The 17,598-nt window shown below is 41.6% G+C and overlaps 1 long non-coding RNA gene across 5 annotated transcripts in view; it reads left to right on the plus strand.

Annotated features, from left to right (window-relative positions):
- Positions 1-17,598, plus strand: part of LOC309643549 — a 56,485-nt gene that overhangs the window by 24,542 nt on the left and 14,345 nt on the right. For 3 of the 5 annotated variants that reach the window (XR_014253809.1, XR_014253810.1, XR_014253811.1), the window contains exons 1-2: positions 1-5,007; positions 11,024-11,073. The exon at positions 1-5,007 is cut by the window's left edge and continues 24,542 nt beyond it. This is a non-coding gene — a long non-coding RNA (uncharacterized lncRNA). The remainder of the gene's footprint in view (positions 5,008-11,023; positions 11,074-17,598) is intronic. The other 2 variants (XR_014253812.1, XR_014253813.1) reach the window with 2 other exon arrangements.

Genomic DNA, 17,598 nt, shown 5'->3' on the forward strand with positions numbered 1-17,598 from the left:
AGAACAGCTTCAGGAATGGAAAGAAGATCACTGTGATGGTCCACCGTGAGAGAGGGTGAGAATGAGAAGAAGCAAAGTTGAGGAAGGGGCCAGAGGCCAGATCAAGCAAGGCCTTGTAGGCCACAAGAGGAGTTTGGGTTTTATTTAAAGGGCAATGGGAAGCCTTTGAAAAGTCTGAGGCAGAGCAGTGGTATGGTCTGATTGCATGTTGAAAAGGATCTCTCAGCCTATTATGGGAAGAATGAATTAGAGAGATCAAGAGCAGAGGAAAAAGGGCCCATCAAGAGATTGGTGCCATGGTGGCTTGGGCCAGGGTGTTGGCAGTGGAGACGAAGAGGAGTGTATGGTTTTGAGATAAATTTCGAGATGGAACCGACAGAAGCTGGTGATAGTTGGGATGTGGCGGGTGAGGTAAAGGATGAATCCCATGATTTTTCACCTTTATGCATCCTTTCTCCCCAGGTTATTTTCACTTTTACTCAATCTAAGTCTTTCAGATCTTAAAGAAAGACTAACAAAAGGAATATAGAAAAAAATGCATTCATGGCTTTAAAAAATACTGTGAAGTGCTTGCTTAGAATTCTGAATGCTTGGTCTTACAATGGCCTTTGGCCAAAGGCAGTAAAATTATAACATGCACATTGGGTGCATAGCTGGCCAGTTTGTGGGATCATTTTGAAAATTATGTTGAAAAATGTTTCTGTCTCTTGAACCACTTCCAATTGTAATATAAGTTCTACCAGTCCAACTAATTTTATATGCACAGAAAGTGATACAACTCCACAGGAAATATAAATTTTTCATTGACTAGCAGCCTGTAACTGCTTTAAGTGTAATTACACATTTTTCATTTAAGATCAATTTCACAAAATCGTTTTTATGACCTAAGGCTGGCTTCTTAATAACTGGGTGCAGCTAATTTATTAGGGTTTGCATGTGTTCGTATTGCTGTCATTCTCGCCTGGGTTTAGTAGAAATAGGCTTCACATGGATATGGAAAAGACTCTGATTTCATATTTATTTTCCTTATGCCAATCCAGTGAACCCTGTTTTGTTTCTCAGCATATACATCTCTGTACAAAGCCCATGATAACCTGTTCTTAAAATGGCTCAGTAGACAGATGAGGATATTTTCCATCTAATTTTAGGGAAGATGCCCCCTCAGAACATAATTAAATCTGATCTCTTTCACTTGAAGCAACATGAATAATTCATGGAGTTTAGGAATAATCAGGTTCTAGGCTTTGGGAAATTTTTAGTTGATGTGCAAAGGTTAATTTTTTTTCACCAGAGGAAAAGATCCTAAGGAGCTGTCTTCTATGCCAAGATTCAAGTGCTGTGGAGATTCCAGTAAAGGAGTGTAAGGCTGGGGGTAGGGGACCATGTCACTTTATGCAGAGGGAAGTGTACTTTTGTACACAGTTAATTCAATATGTTTGTTTTAACATGCATCTCGTCTCTTATGTAAATGGGGCAAGAGGCCTGACTTCATTGAGTGGGAGGAGTCTAGAATTAAGGGGTGCATCCCAAAGCTCAGGCTCTTTGCCATGTGGACCATTAGGAGGAACTTGGCCCTTGGGAATTTGTCCTCTGGCTTTGCTCTGAGTCAGGAGTCCTAGAGAAGTAGCCAGCAGCGTTGCCCAAGGAAGCTCTCTATAGACTGTGACTCCACTGTCTATTTCCTTTAGTAGGGACAGCCTGGATTTTTCAATCTTATTTCCATGAGAAATACACGTCTTTTCCTTTTTTCTCAAGGTTACCAGCAGGGCGTCACTGTAGATGCTAAGTATGAAGATGATAATACATGATTCCTGCAAGAGAAGCTGACCAGCAGGACAGCAGTCTGTAATGAGTGGCACCAATGGCAAAATTGATGCGCCTATGAGGAAGAGATCATTTTTTTTACCAATAGGATTGTGTAAGGAAGGCCCCTTGGCAGTGGTACTTTGGGTAGGTTTTGAGTGAATTAGGGAATTTTGATGAATGGTGAGAAAAGGAGAGGGCACCTTGAAAGGCTCATGATGGGAGTGGACATGGCTTGTTAGGTAATAGTGGGGACATCAGTTTGACAAGCACAAGAGGTCTGTACCAAGGAGATAAGTTTGGGTCCAGGTCATGGAGGTCCTGAATGGTAGAATAAGGCACCCAGGCTGATGGCAGTGGGGAGCTTTTGAAGGCTTCTGGGTAAGGAGAACATGCAATCCAGCTGGTATTTAGAAAACAGGGTTAGTAGCATGGTTTGCAGTTAGTTGGTGAAGAAAGATCTCCAGGTGGGGATCTAAGATTGTAGGCCAGTGCACTTAACTATAGGATAAGTTACATGACCAGCACATGTAGGGAAAATCAGTGGTCTTTTCTCCTTGTGAATTCCAGTGATGTGCCCCAATTCCTCAACCTCTGAAATGAAGAGCCACTTAAAGTGGCAGGTAATGGTCCTTGCTGCATTCCTCCTGAGATGTAAATGGCTGGAGAGCATTTGTGGCAGAAACTTGGACAATATTATTTTAGAATTGATTATAATTGCCCTGTGGCTCTGTGCTTGTTGTTGTGGCATGATGGAACCTGTTTCATGGAGTGCATAGTCCAGTGAGCTTTCCTCATCTTTGACTAGCCCATGCACCCGTAAGATGGCCTGAAGAGCTCCAGATACTGGATATTTGGGGTTTTGTTCCAAAGCTCCAAGGGCACATAGGAAAGCTGGGAAAATAGCATAAGGTAGTGAATACTCATCTTGTACACTCATTGGTACAGGGTCTGGCACATAGTAAGTGCTTTACAGTGTTTGTTGAATGAATAAGGGAATGTTGTTGAATACCCTGCATATCCTCTGGACTTCTCAGCTGCCTCACTGGATGAGCTATCTATCTGTGTGTGTATATGTATATATGTATGTACCTACTTATCTACCTATCTATCTACCTACCTAGAGATGGAACTAGACCAAGTCTAAGACCCATCAGACTGTGTCCTCAAGGAAAATCAGTGGGAATTGAGTGAATGAGAGTCCTGTCAGCCACAGCAGGGTGAGATGGTCCCTTGAAGGATTATGTGATCAGCAGCAGCTTGAGGGCAACACTGTGCTTGCTTTCTTGTCTAGCTCCCTGGGGCTTTTGGAGGACTGACTGAGAGATGAGACCTCATAATGGCTTTAAACAGTCCCTTTACAAGGTTAGGCTTCCCTCCGTGATTTGTGGTTAGAGTGCTAGCTCTGTGGCTTGGTGATCTGTCCAGGAACATTATTTACCGTGTTTGTGGACTAAGCAAAGAACAGGATGGTGTCATTCCAGGGCTAAGGCCATGCTTGAAATAACAGAGATAAGGCTGGTGGATCAGGTTTGGTTCTTACTATGAAGAGCTTCATTTACTACAGAGCTTGGACTATCTCCATAGGAAACAAGGAGGGAGCTGTTGCAAAATTTTAAAGCAGGGGAACTGTAAGTCTCCCATGTATGTTTCAGAAACATAACATGGTTGAAATGTGCATGGAATGGGAGAGGAAGAAAATGGAAAGCAGTGAAACCAGTAAGAATGTCATTACCATGCCCAAGTGAGCAGCGCTTTGGGCTACAGGTGATTTTTCAGTATTTTTCTGTCTTTTGTGTTGTGGGGATGCAATTCGGCCCATGATGCAGCTAAATATGCAAAATGGCAGAGTTCTTCTGTATTTCCATCATAGTTTAGTATGCTGTGGGGTTAATTATGTCCATCATGAATCAACAAATTTTAAGTCTGGGATCTTGCCATCTGCCAGAATTGCATCTCCTTATATTTTGTTCTTTACCAAAAGGCATGTTTTTGGTTATCTTGCTTTTCTTGTAGAAGTTGAGTTGGAATCACATAAGAATATAGCGGAACATTATTTACTGAGAAACACTAATGAAATGGGACCCTCATAACTTGAAGTAGCTGGCTTATCCATCAAAGCACCTAAATTATACCCAGGAAGGAATTTAGAATTGGGCACACCTTCACAGAGGGTAATAAACATACAGGTTCTTTAGCTTTGGACAAATGCAGTGTGAGAACTGTTATTTACTTAGCCTGTTAAAAAGAGATTCCTTTTTCCTCCCCACACCTACCTGACATAATCATGATTCCTGGGACTGCCTGGGTGTGGCTTGAGTTTAATCAGGACTAGGTGTATGAAGTAACTTTTTAAATGCAAGTTTGGATGGAAGAATCTGAGAATTGTGTTCTTAGCTAAAAGGAAGGGGAAGCCATCATGATTCCTTTTGTTTGTTTTCACTTCATGAATCTCTGGTTTCTGCAGTCCCAGAGTTATAGCTTCGGGATTAATCATGACAGAAAGGAAGAGAATAGCCCAGTTTTGACACACGCATGGTGATTAGGAAATGGAATTTTTTTGTTCTTAGTTGAGGGATCAGCTAACAGCCTTGCTTAAATGCTAATTTGCTCAGTGCTACCTGTAAGAGAAAGCTCACCTAGGGTCTTCAGTCTAGGCCAGGGGTTGGCAAACTTTTCCTGTCAAAGGCCGGGTGGTAAATATTTTAGGCTTTGTAGGCCATATGGCTTCTGTCACAACTCTCAACTCTGCCACTGTAGTGAGGAAAGTAGCCACAGACAATGCCGAAGTGAAAGAGCATGGCTGTGCTCCAGTAACACTCTATTTATAAAATAGGTGGTGGCAAGATTTGGCCTGTGAGCTGTAGTTTGCTGACTGCTGGTCTGGGCAATAACTAATAATAGAGAAGTGGCTTGGGGTGCACATGACTTCAGTATTAGACTATTATCTACATTCCCCCCCACCTCCTAGTTTTTCATCATGTTTGCTTCTAGGTACCTTCCTACAAATATAACAGAAAATTATAGTACCCTCCAAAGTTTGCAAGTTTTTTATTTAAGAAATCCTGCCATGTCAAGGTGAATAAAGGAAGTGCCAAAAGTCATTATGGGTATGCTGGCAAATATCATATATGTTGATGGACTGGATAAATGCTAATCATGGAACAGTGGATGATCACATAAAAAGATATATTTCACATGCAGGTAAGAAATTTATATTTTTCATTCTTTTGGTGTACCCAAGAGAGGACCGTTTTTTGTTTTGTTTGTTTGTTTTTCCTGCATGGCTGTGAACACTCGAGTTTCTCTCTTCATGTCCCATTGACTTTCCAGCTCTGACTTTATCATTGCCCAGAGGTTATGATGATGCACTAAGAACCATTAGGTGTTAGACTGCCTTTCTATTTTTTCAAAGTTGAGAAAACCCATTGTGTTCGACCCCTCTTATGCACTTGTTCCTATTGTCTCAGTCTTGCCTGTTTCTTGTTCTAGCTCTGCAGAGCCCTGAGTGAATTCACCAGGTACACCCGTGAGCACCCATGCCCACTGCTTCCCAATCCACGAGTAGTGCACTTTTAACAAATGGGCATGGGAGCCAGCGGATAAATTCTTTACATCTCTTCCCCATGTGGGACAATCCTGAAATGCTGCTTATACAACTTCTCAGGGATGCAGTCCTACAAATCAAGCACCCTGTCACACTTAGTGGTATGGCCAGTTCAATGATCCATCAATATATTGGCCCTCAGTCCTTCTGTGCTCCACTTGGCTTTTTCCTCCCTCCTGCTCCCTGGGATCTTACTCTCTAATTAAATGCTAGCTACAAGTGTTCTGGCTCAGGCTCTGCTTTCCGGGGAAGCCAGGCAATGTCTCTGCTCTAGGTAGAAATGGCTTACATACCAAAGGAATTGCCAGACCTAAGAGAACGAACACATGCAGGAGGGGATCCTGTGGGTATTTTGTGGGGAGGAAATACAGGCGTGGGATATAAGCCTGGGGGAAGCAGCCCCTCGGCTGGATTACTCAGCAGATTGCTGGCACTAAGGATCCCGTTCTTTGTTGTAAGAGAGGTGGTGATCACCCTGGCAAGCAGCGGTATTGCAATTATTCATGCTTCTTTCGCCTGTGGTTCACTGGGATGCTGTGCAAGTGGAAGAAGAAGTCCTGGGTCATGTGGTAACTATGCTGATGGAGCAGTGTGGGGCATGATGAGGACGGTGGAGTGCTATGGCTTCTGTTAACTGCATTACTCTTTTTTTATACAAAATTTTTAAAACTTTATTTTTTTGAAGTATAGTTGATTTACAATGTTATATTAATTTCTATTGTAAAGCAAGTGACTCAGTTATACATATATGTACACTTTCTTTTTCATATTCTTTTCCATTATGGTTTATCACAGGATATTGAGTATAGTTCCCTGTGCTGTACAGTAGGACCTTGTTCTTTATCTATTCTCTATATAATAGTTTGTATCTGCTAATCCCAAACTCCCAATCCATCTCTCCCCCAACCCCTCCTCCTTGGCAACCACAAGTCTGTTCTCTACGTCTGCGAGTCTGTTTCTGTTTCATAGATAAGTTCATTTGTGTCATATTTTAGATTCCACATATAAGTGATACCATGTGGTATTTGTCTTTCTCTTTCTGACTTTCTTCACTTAGTATGATAATCTATGGGTCCATCCATGTTGCTTCAAATGGCATTATTTAATTCTTTTTTTATGGCTAAGTAGTATTCCACTGTATATATGTACCACATCTTCTTTATCCATTCATTTGTCGATGGACACTAAAGTTGCTTCCATGTCTTTGCTATTGTAAATAGTGCTGAAATAAACATAGAGGTGCAAGTATCTTTTTGAATTCTAGTTTTGTCCAGATATATGCTCAGGAGTGAGATTGCAGTATCATATGGCAGCTCTATTTTTAGTTTTTTGAGGAACCTCCATATTGTTTTCCATAGTGGCTGCACCAATTTACATTCCCACCAACAGCATTTCTCCACATCCTCTCCAGCATTTACAGATTTTTTAAACATGGCCATTCTGACTGGGTGTGAGGTGGTACCTCATTGTAGTTTTGATTTGCATTTCTCTAATAATTATCGCTGTTGAGCATCTTTTTATGTCTAACTGCATTACTCTTAAAAACAAGTAAAAAAGGACAGTAGTAGACTTGTACAATCAACTTCCAACTCATAACATGCTTTGAAACCAGAAGGCCTCTATGACAGCTCTGAAGGAGGCTGTCATCTCCTGCAGCTTCAGGAAGGCTGCATGGAATTTTAAGTATCTAGTTATAAGGGTGGCAGAACTACAAATGAGGCCGAATGAATAACCCCAGCAGGTCTCCTTTGTCAGAGTCAAGGCCCTTATAGGAAACAAGTGGGACCCTGAAGCTTGAGATGGGCCCATGTGGTGAATGTGCCCGAGAACAGTACATCCCCAGATTCTCCTGAAGCCCCCAGGTTGGCAGAAGCAGCCATGGCAGACGGTGCAATGACCTCACCTGAGGCACATCCTTGAAAGATAATGCTCATTCTCAAGATCTGCCCCTCCCACAACCTGTAACTTTCAAGCTGATAAATAAAGTAAGGTCTCAGCACAGCCTAAGAGGGGGAGAAATAGCTTAGATGCCAAAAGTATTGTGGGTCCTGGAGGAACCCGTGTAGGAGGGAATCTTGTGGGTGACTGACTGGGGAGTCTGGATGGAGAGGTTTTATTGACATGGGGCACTCATCTGTGATCTGGGCTCAATGTTCTGGCAGTAACATCTGGAATCGGCACAGAAAGCCAGGGGAACTGCCTCTGCTTCACTTCTCTTAGTGCTTCCTCCTCTGAGTTTCCTGATGATTTCACTTGTGTCTGAAGGGCCCATTTGCCTGATGGTCTCACATCTTAGGAGTTTGCCCAGAATGCAAAGTAACCACTGGCTGATATTTGTTCTGCCTTATTTTTGTGAGTCCGTAGGAGGGAAGAGTGGTGTACTCTGCTCTGCATTTTCTAACACATCTTCATCTCAGTCCTGGCACGGGTGCCTCCCTTCTCTGTGAACAGCCTTGGCCAGCAGCCTCGGGAGGTGTTGAGGATGTAACTCATAGCAAGCAGAATGTGGCACTGTCACGGAGGCTCAGGGTTTCCAGCTGGGTATGTGGCATCTCAGAAGGTGGCAAGAATTCAGTTCCAAATCTGATCTCAGACTTGGAACCAGGTCCTAGAAATCCCTTCTTGACAGAGTCACAGGGATGGTGGGGAAAAAATGAGGAATGTCATGGCAAATCAGGATGTCCTCTCCTTGCTCTGGCCTAGTGCCTTAAAGGGAAGGTATACTACTCACAGCTAACCCGTGTCCCATCTAATGTTGGTGTGAATAATTATTACTTTCCCTCCAGTAATAGTTCTTCCAGCTCATTTACCCAGCAGTAAAGATTCTGATTCAGCATTGTCTTTTTTTTTTTTTTAAACCAGCCTCTAGGATTTTTCTATATTACTTTTCTTGATCATATAAGTTTCATGCTTCAGCTGTTCATGCTTCTATAACTGCATCTGCATTTCTGTCTCTAGTCCCAGGCTGATTTCAAACAATATCATCAGTGTTAGAGCATTAGAAGGAAAAAAAAGAAAACTCCAAGTAGATAGAGCGGCAAGAAAAGAATGAGACAACATCTGGGCCATCAAAAGCCCCTACTGCTCAAACCTCCTGGTTCGCAAATGAACTTATAGTGAATTTATTCACATATTTTCATTTGAATGAGTCCCCTAGCCTCCTTCCTAGTTTTGAGGCAGTGATAAAAATATTTTTTCCCAGCGTGGTTTTTTTCTTCCTGATGAGCTTCCATTAGCAGCTCTAAACTTCTTAGGGCTTGTTGAAAAGCTGTGAACTTTGTTACCTTGAAACCTACTTGATGAAAAAAAGGAAGTTGTGCTTAACCTCTTTCAGCAACTCTTCAGTTGCTTTTATTCAAAGGTTCAATCCTTAGTTTGGCTCTTGTAGTCAGAAAATTACACCAGAGAGGAAATACACATGAGCCTGCAGTGCCATAAGTGCATTCCAGTCTCAGAACTATGACCACACGATTGTTTTCATCTCTATTTTGTGGTAATTCATGAGAAAAAGAGAGGATTATGTAAGAGAAGAAGTATTCATAATGCATGAGCAAGGCAATGTTCGAGTCTTCATTCTACCATCATTAGTTGTGTTATATTGAATAAGTTATTATGCCTCTCTGAGCTTCCTTCTGTCAGTTGTAAAACCTTGTTGGGCTGGTGCAAGGTTAAAGGTTGTTAAGCAGCTCACATGGAGCACGTAGTAGGTATACAGTATATGACTGTTGTTATTAGGCAAGTAGGCAAGTTGTGTATATGTTGATGCTTCTGCACTTAGTGTCTGTTAACTTGCAGTCTTGGATTGGGTTTGCGCAGTACATCAAAAAACAGACTTTAAAAGACCAATGAGAATCTCATGGAGAGAAAGAAAAAGCATCAGTACCATTTAATACTATCAAACAAATTTTTTTGATATGCTGAGGAGATCCTCCTCAAACAACATCATCAATGAAATGGGCAAATCATTAGATTAGGATATATATCATCAAAGCATAATCAACTTATTTGCCCATCACAGCTATTACACAACACACAGAAGAATAACAACTAACATTTATGGGTCACTTTGTATGTGCCAACTGCTTGATGATCAGTACTTCATCTAACCCTCACAACCATCCTGGGAAGCAGGCACCGCTACCACCTGCCTGTTCCCAGGGAGGACCCTGAGCCTGGGAGAAGACAGATAACTGACTCACCTAAAGTCTCACAGCAGATGGTTGAGGAGCAGCTGGGCCTCAGCCCGGATCTGTTTGACTCAAAGTTCTTACCCAGGCTTCTGTGCGTTACCACCATGACCTTTAACACCAGGTGAGCACCAATACTGCCTTAGGTGTAGCCCTACTGGGGGACCCTGCCAGCCATATTGGAGCCTGAGGCAAAAGACAAATATGTGTCTCTAGATACACTAATCAAAATATCTTCCCATATTTTGAAACAAATGGAAAAAGTTAATAAAAGCTCTGCAGTGAAAAACAAAGACTATATATAAAGCCCTGTGTTCCCCAATCTGTTTTCACGCTATTGTCAACCCTCATAAACATGCGGGGTTGGAGACACAAGGACCCCAGTGCCTGGGAACCTTGGACTGATTGGGAACTAGTGTTTCTGTTGCAAAATAACACAGAGTACTAAACAAACAAACAAACAATAGCAGCCTACCTTTATTTATAATTTTGATATTTTTTTCATTATGGATTTTTTGGTATTAATTTTGATTTTTTAAAAAAATACTGCATTAAAATGTTACATATCTTGATTATAGAGTTTTTTGATGCCCCTTCAAATTTTTGTGCTTGAGATAAGAGCCTCACATATCCCACCCAAATCTTGGCCCTGCTTAGTTGGCATCAAATTTCAAGGAGAGAATTGTCTTTGTTTTAAAAAAAAATTACCTGGTTGAGGGGATGGTGAGGGATGAGACTCTAAGGGCAGAAGCAACCAACAGTGAGCACTAAATTGAGCTGCAGGGCCAAGGAGGGGACTTTGATTTTGTTCTCTTCATCTGAGAGGAAGAGGGAAAGGGAGAGAAGGAAGGAAGGATGGGGATGCAGAGCCAGTGAAATGAAGAGGAGCTGGGCTGGGTGGGGAGCAGGGCCAGGAACACTTCCTGGTCTTACCATGGCTGCAGACATCTGTAAGAATGATGCCATTTATGTTCCATTTGAGAAGGCGTGTATCCTTGTAGTGTGAACCATCTTTGCCTCACTGAAATCTTCACTAAATCATGTTTAACTCACACACATTTCGGGTTGTACAAATCCAAAAAGAGACTGAGTTCATGCTTCATGAGTGTTGTGGGGAACAGATCAATTTCAGCAGGAGCCTGGAGGCAGAGGGCCTAGGAGAACCTGACCCCCTGGGAATTTGCACAAATCGTGGGAAAGTCTTAGTATATCCATGGAGAGAGAAAGTGGGGTGGGATTGAGGAGTCAGTCTTAGAGATATCTTGAGGGGCAGGGAAAGCCCTAAGGCTCTGATTTTTTCCTGAAAATAATTCTGGCAGAAGCTCAGTGGATGAGATTCTAGAAAGGGTTATGGCTTGAATCTAGCTGCTGGCTCACAGGATTTCAGATTTGTTAAATGTTTTTTTTTTGTTTCTCTTGGGTTTAGGTCCAGGATCACTGTCTTACTCAATGCCTGACATGCGCTTGGAGAATTTAGTAAGTTGTCCTACCCTTCCTGCTCCTCTTCCGTTTGATCTTACCTCCTCCCAACTCGGATGTGTCTAGCTGGGGAGGTAGCAAGAGGGGTGTCATGTGCTACCTTAGCGATTGTGTGGGACACAGGCTATCAGCACCCCTTCTGTTCTACCCCAAAGGTTGTTCCTCCCTAACCTGGGTAGAGGGACACCATTAGGGAGCACAGCATTCCTCAGGACACGGGGGTCTTCTCCCTGCCCCCGTCCATTCCATTTAGTGTTCCACGGAGAAGCAGGGAAAGACGGCCCTCCAGCCTGTCTCTGGTGGAGTTCTGCTGGAGGATGGAAGTGGATGAATCCCTCCTCCTTCTGGAGTTTCCCTGCTGCTCTGGTCTCTGCTTGATAAACCTTATCAGACTATTAGGCAAGTTTATGAAGTTTTTATTGAAGGGACAAGGGAGTCTCAGAAGAGTTGTTCTGTGTGAGCTTTGTCTTACTCAGAACTGCACAAATGGGGAGGACTTTTCAGGCTTAGAATTTTGCTAGGAGGGCGTTTCCTCCTTCTCTCCAATCTCCACTCCCACGGGGCACCCCCTCTTCAAGCTCCTGAATCAGGCACACTCCCAAACCACACTCTGTGGGATTCAGGCAGCAGCTTTGCCTGTTGGGGGCTTCCTGCACCTGCAACAATGACCAGTGTCTCAGGCTTCCCCAAGGGCTGTGAGGAGGTGTGGGGTGGCCTCTGGTCCCGTACGTGAGGGTCAGTGTGGGTGCTCTGAATGAGGATCTGTTTCCCTAGGAAGAAGCTTCCATGGCCAATTTTCTTACTCAGCTCCTTAATAATTAAGCCACCTCGCCAGGGTAAGCATTCATTTTTCTTAGAAACCACACAGTTCAGTCTCATAGGAGAAGGAATATGTCCCCCATCCAGCTTGGCTTTGGCCTTGCAGTTTTTAGAAAAAGTCCCATCATTGCTGGGCTGAGAAACATTTGGCTCTTTCCTGCCTCACCTGGGCCTAGCTTGTTTTAGAGAGAAACCATGTCTGCTCTAAACATTATTCTTACTATCTGAGATACGGCACCAATTCTAATCACACCTCATTAATTCAACTCATCCCTCTGCCAGTTAATAAAACCACTCATGATTTGGGAGTGAAGAATATTTTGCACACCTTACCCAAAATAAAAGTTCTTATAAGCACACAATCACTGTTTGGGGTGTGAAGTAGTTCTTGTCCCAAGTTGATTATTTCTTCTTGGAAATAAAGTTAAACATATAATAGAGTAATAGAGTGGCCTTGTGTCCCCAGTTGGCCCCTCAGCACATGCACACACTTCTTTTACCCACCATACCCTAGTGGGGATATTCTCTGCCAGTCACATCATTTTCCTTTCTGTTCCCCAGGTGTGCTGTTTCTATTCCTTTACAGATGAATGTAAACATCTCTAGCAGTAGACCTACAAGAACAATGTTTCCTTTACCATTCAAAGTGGATGTATACTGTCCTCCAAAATGACTGGTTGGAGATATGTTGCTTCTCTTGCATTTATTAAATGTTTCTAACCAGTACCTCAAGACTCTACCCTTTCTTCTGTGAAGATCTGACCATTATAGAATTGCAATATTAATAAAAATGGAGTGTTTACAAGGTGCCAAGAGCTGAGACCAGCCTTTTATGTGTTGAGAGATGTCCTAGTTGAATACAAATCTCTGGAGTCAGAGAGTCTAGGATTCGAGCCTTGGCCTTGCCACGTACTTGTTAGGTGACCTTAAGAAAAAGCTTAAACTCTTTAGTTTACATATCTGTAAAATCAGGATACTTACAGTATTTTCTTCATGGAGTTGATGTGTATATCAGGTGAGTTTATGTATGAAAAGCATTTATGGTGAGATAGTAATTAGAATTAGTAATTCTTCCATAAGAACTAGGTATATTATTATAAATAGTCTATCTGAAGTCACACAACTACGAGGTGACGGGGCAGGCCTGGAACCCAGCTCTGGCTGACTCCACTATTCCATAGCCACTTTCCAAAACAAGATGTAATTTTTCTTATCTGTTGGAGATGAGTGTCTCTTCTTTCCTCAAATTGAGGGGGGCGGGTAGGGTCATCAGATCCCCCTTTTTCTAGGTTGCCCTTTTCCTCCACACACTTACACTCGTTCCTCCCTGGAGGAGGAGGAATGATTCATCTGGTTGGTAAGTTTTGGTGAACTAACTGAGCATGAGTGGCTGAGGCCTCTCTTCTACCTCTTGTTTGCCATCTGCCTGCCTGCAGAGGGTTTACATTCTCCCTGACAGGCACCCAAGGGATGGTTGTCCTCCAGGTGTCCAGGGCTGCCTGTGCCTGTGTAGACGTGTGTTCTCTTCTCATGTCTGATATTAGTAAGTCCATTGTGCTGCATGCATAAGACCTATCCTCCTATGTAGGCTTTATCAGTAATAAGGCTGATATTTCAATATTCATCTGCCTGTCACCTATGTTTATGTCTTAACTGGTTCTGAACTCAGGCTTGGAAAAGGGAATGCTATTTATAAACTCTTCAGACCCCAACAGTATCCTTTAAAAAGGCCATCAGTTCTATTGATTCCCTAGTCCAGGTTTCTCCTAAATATAGTTCCTTCTTCTGGCATTTCTGATACTGCCTTGGTGTAGGCTCTCAGCAGTATTGCAGTAGCCTTCAAACTGTGCTCATTGCTAACAGTCCTGCCTCTGTTTCAGCCCTTCCCTCTTCACCTCATATCTGCACCCTAGAGTGCAGATATGATTCTGACACACCCCTGCTTACAATCCTCAAGTGATTCCCTGGGACCTCCGGACAAGTAGTTCCTTAATGCAGAATATAAGGCCTTCAACATCTGGTTGCCACTCCCCCTTCTTAGTCACTTGTCTGCCTTAAGAAGCCTCTGTTCCAACCAGTTAGAGCTGGTTGTTATATTCTTGGACACAGCAGGTTCTTCCCTTCCTCCATGGTTTTGTAGATACTGTTTCCTCACTGTAGAATGCTCTCCCCTCTGTACATGGCTGCAATGAATTCTCAAGCCATTAGCCTAAGGGTTGTCTCCCACAGGAAGCTTTCCCTTGCCCATTGACTCCATTCTTCTTTCAACTTACCTTGCAGAGTTGCTGATGTTTTTCCTTGTCTGTCTGTCCTTGTAGTGAGTATTTTTTTTTAAACATCTTTATTGGAGTATAATTGCTTTACATTGTTGTGTTAGTTTCTGCTGTATAACAAAGTGAATCAGCTATACGTATACGTATATCCCCATATTCCCTCCTGCTTGCGTCTCCCTCCTGTCTTCCCTATCCCACCCCTCTAGGTGGTCACAAAGCCCCGAGCTGATCTCCCTCTACTATGCGGCTGCTTCCCCCTAGCTATCTATTTTACATTTGGTAGTGTATATATGTCCATGCCACTCTCTCACTTCGTCCCAGCATACCCTTCCCCCTCCCTGTCTCCTCAAGTCCATTCTCTACGTCTGCGTCCTTATTCCTGTCCTGCCCCTAGGTTCTTCAGAACCTTTTTTTTTTTTTTGATTCCATATATATGTGTTAGCATATGGTATTTGTTTCTCTCTTTCTGAATTACTTCACTATGTACGACTGACTCTAGGTCCATCCACCTCACTACAAATAACTCAATTTTCTTTCTTTTTATGGCTGAGTAATATTCCATTGTATATATGTGCCACATCTTCTTTATCCATTCATCTGTCAATGGACACTTAGGTGGCTTCCATGTCCTGGCTGTTGTAAATAGTGCTGCAAAGAACATTGTGGTACATGACTCTTTTTGAAATATGGTTTTCTCAGGGTATATGCCCAGTAGTGGGATTGCTGGGTCATATAGTTCTATTTTTAGTTATTTAAGGAACCTCCATACTGTTCTCCATAGTGGCTGTATCAATTTACATTCCCATCAACAGTGCAAGAGGGTTCCCTTTTCTCCACAACTTCTCCTGCATTTATTGTTTGTAGACTCTTTGATGATGGCTGTTCTGACGGGTGTGAGGTAATACCTCATTGTAGTTTTGATTTACATTGCTCTAATGATTAGTGATGTTGAGCATCCTTTCATGTGTTTGTTGGCAATCTGTATATCTTCTTTGGAGAAATGTCTATTTAGGTCTTCTGCCCATATTTGGATTGGGTTTTTTGTTTTTCGGATATTGAGCTGCATGAGCTGCTTGTATATTCTGGAGATTAATCCTTTGTCAGTTGCTTTATTTGCAAATATTTTCTCACATTCTGAGTGTTGTCTTTTTGTCTTGTTTATGGTTTCCTTTGCTGTGCAAAAGCTGTGAAGTTTCATTAGGTCCCATGTGTTTATTTTTGTTTTTATTTCCATTTCTCTAGGAGGTGGGTCAAAAAGGATCTTGCTGTGATTTATGTCATAGAGTATTCTGCCTATATTTTCCTCTAAGAGTTTGATAGTGTCTGGCATTACATCTAGGTCTTTAATCCATTTTGAGTTTATTTTTGTGTATGGTGTTAAGGAGTGTTCTAATTTCATTCTTTTACATGTAGCTGTCTAGTTTTTCCAGCATCACTTACTGAAGAGGCTGTCTTTTCTCCACTGTATATTCTTGCCTCCTTTATCAAAGATAAGGTGACCATATGTGTGTGGGTTTATCTCTGGGCTTTCTATCCTATTCCATTGATCTATATTTCTGTTTTTCTGCCAGTATCATACTGTCTTGATTATTGTAGCTTTGTAGTATAGTCTGAAGTCAGGGAGCCTGATTGCTCCAGTTTGTTTTTCTTTCTCAAGTTTGCTTTGGCTATTCGGGATCTTTTGTGTTTCCATACAAATTGTGAAATTTTTTGTTCATTTCTGGGAGAAATGCCATTGGTAGTTTGATGGGGATTGCATTGAATCTGTAGATTGCTTTGTGTAATATAGTCATTTTCACAATGTTGATCTTCCAATCCAAGAACATGGTATATCTCTCCATCTATTTGTATCATCTTTAATTTCTTTCATCAGTGTCTTACACTTTTCTGCATATAGGTCTTTTGTCTTCTTAGGTAGATTTATTCCTAGGTATTTTATTCTTTTTGTTGCAGTAGTAAATGGGACTGTTTTCTTAATTTCACTTTCAGATTTTTCATCATTAGTGTATAGGACTGCAAGAGATTTCTGTTCATTAGTTTTGTATCCTGCTACTTTACCACATTTATTGATGAACTCTAGTAGTTTTCTGGTAACATCTTTAGGATTCTCTATGTATCGTATCATGTCATCTGCAAACAGTGACAGTTTTACTTCTTCTTTTCCAATTTGGATTCCTTTTCTTCTTTGATTGCTGTGGCTAAAACTTCCAAAACTATGTTGACTAATAGTGGTGAGAGTGGGCAACCATGTCTTATTCCTGATCTTAGTGGAAATGGTTTCTGTTTTTCACCACTGAGAATGATGTTGGCTGTGGGTTTGTCATTTATGGCCTTTATTATGTTGAGGTAAGTTCCCTCTATGCCTACTTTCTAGAGGGTTTTTACGATAAATGGGTGTTGAATTTTGTCAAAAGCTTTTTCTACATCTATTGAGATGATCATATGGTTTTTATCCTTCAATTTGTTAATATGGTGTATCACATTATTGATTTACGTATATTGAAGAATCCTTGCATTCCTGGGATAAACCCCACTTGATCATGGTGTATGATTCTTTTAATGTGCTGTTGGATTCTGTTTACTAGTATTTTGTTGAGAATTTTTGCATGTATGTTCATCAGTGATATTGGCCTGTAGTTTTCTTTTTTTGTGACATCTGTGTCTGGTTTTGGTATCAGGGTGATGGTGGACTTGTAGAATGAGTTTGGGGGTGTTCCTCCCTCTGCTATATTTTGGAAGAGTTTGAGAAAGATAGATGTTAGCTCTTCTCTAAATGTTTGAGAGAATTCACCTGTGAAGCCATCTGGTCCTGGACTTTTGTTTGTGGGAAGATTTTTAATCACAGTCCCAATTTCAGTGCTTGTGATTGGTCTGTTTATATTTCCTATTTCTTCCTGGTTCATTCTCGGAATGTTGTGCTTTTCTAAGAATTTGTCCATTTCTTCCAGGTTGTCCATTTTATTGGCATATAGTTGCTTGTAATCTCTCATGATCCTTTGTATTTCTGCAGTGTCAGTTGTTACTTCTCCTTTTTCATTTCTAATTCTATTGATTTGAGTCTTCTCCCTTTTTTCTTGATGAGTCTGACTAATGGTTTACCAATTTTATTTATCTTCTCAAAGAACCAGCTTTTAGTTTTATTGATCTCTGCTATCGTTTACTTCATTTCTTTTTCATTTATTTCTGTTCTGATCTTTATGATTTTTTTTTCCTTCTGCTAACTTTGGGGGTTTTTTTGTTCTTCTTTCTCTAATTGCTTTAGGTGTAAGGCTAGGTTGTTTATTTGAGATGTTTCTGGTTTCTTGAGTAGGATTGTATTGATATAAACTTCCCTGTTAGAACTGCTTTTGCTGCATCCCATAGGTTTTGGGTCATTGTGTTTTCATTGTCATTTGTTTCCAGGTGTTTTTTGATTTCCTCTTTGATTACT

Source organism: Balaenoptera physalus (assembly GCF_965194825.1).
Source record: "Balaenoptera physalus genome assembly, chromosome: 15".
Classification (NCBI taxonomy): Eukaryota; Metazoa; Chordata; class Mammalia; order Artiodactyla; family Balaenopteridae; genus Balaenoptera; species Balaenoptera physalus.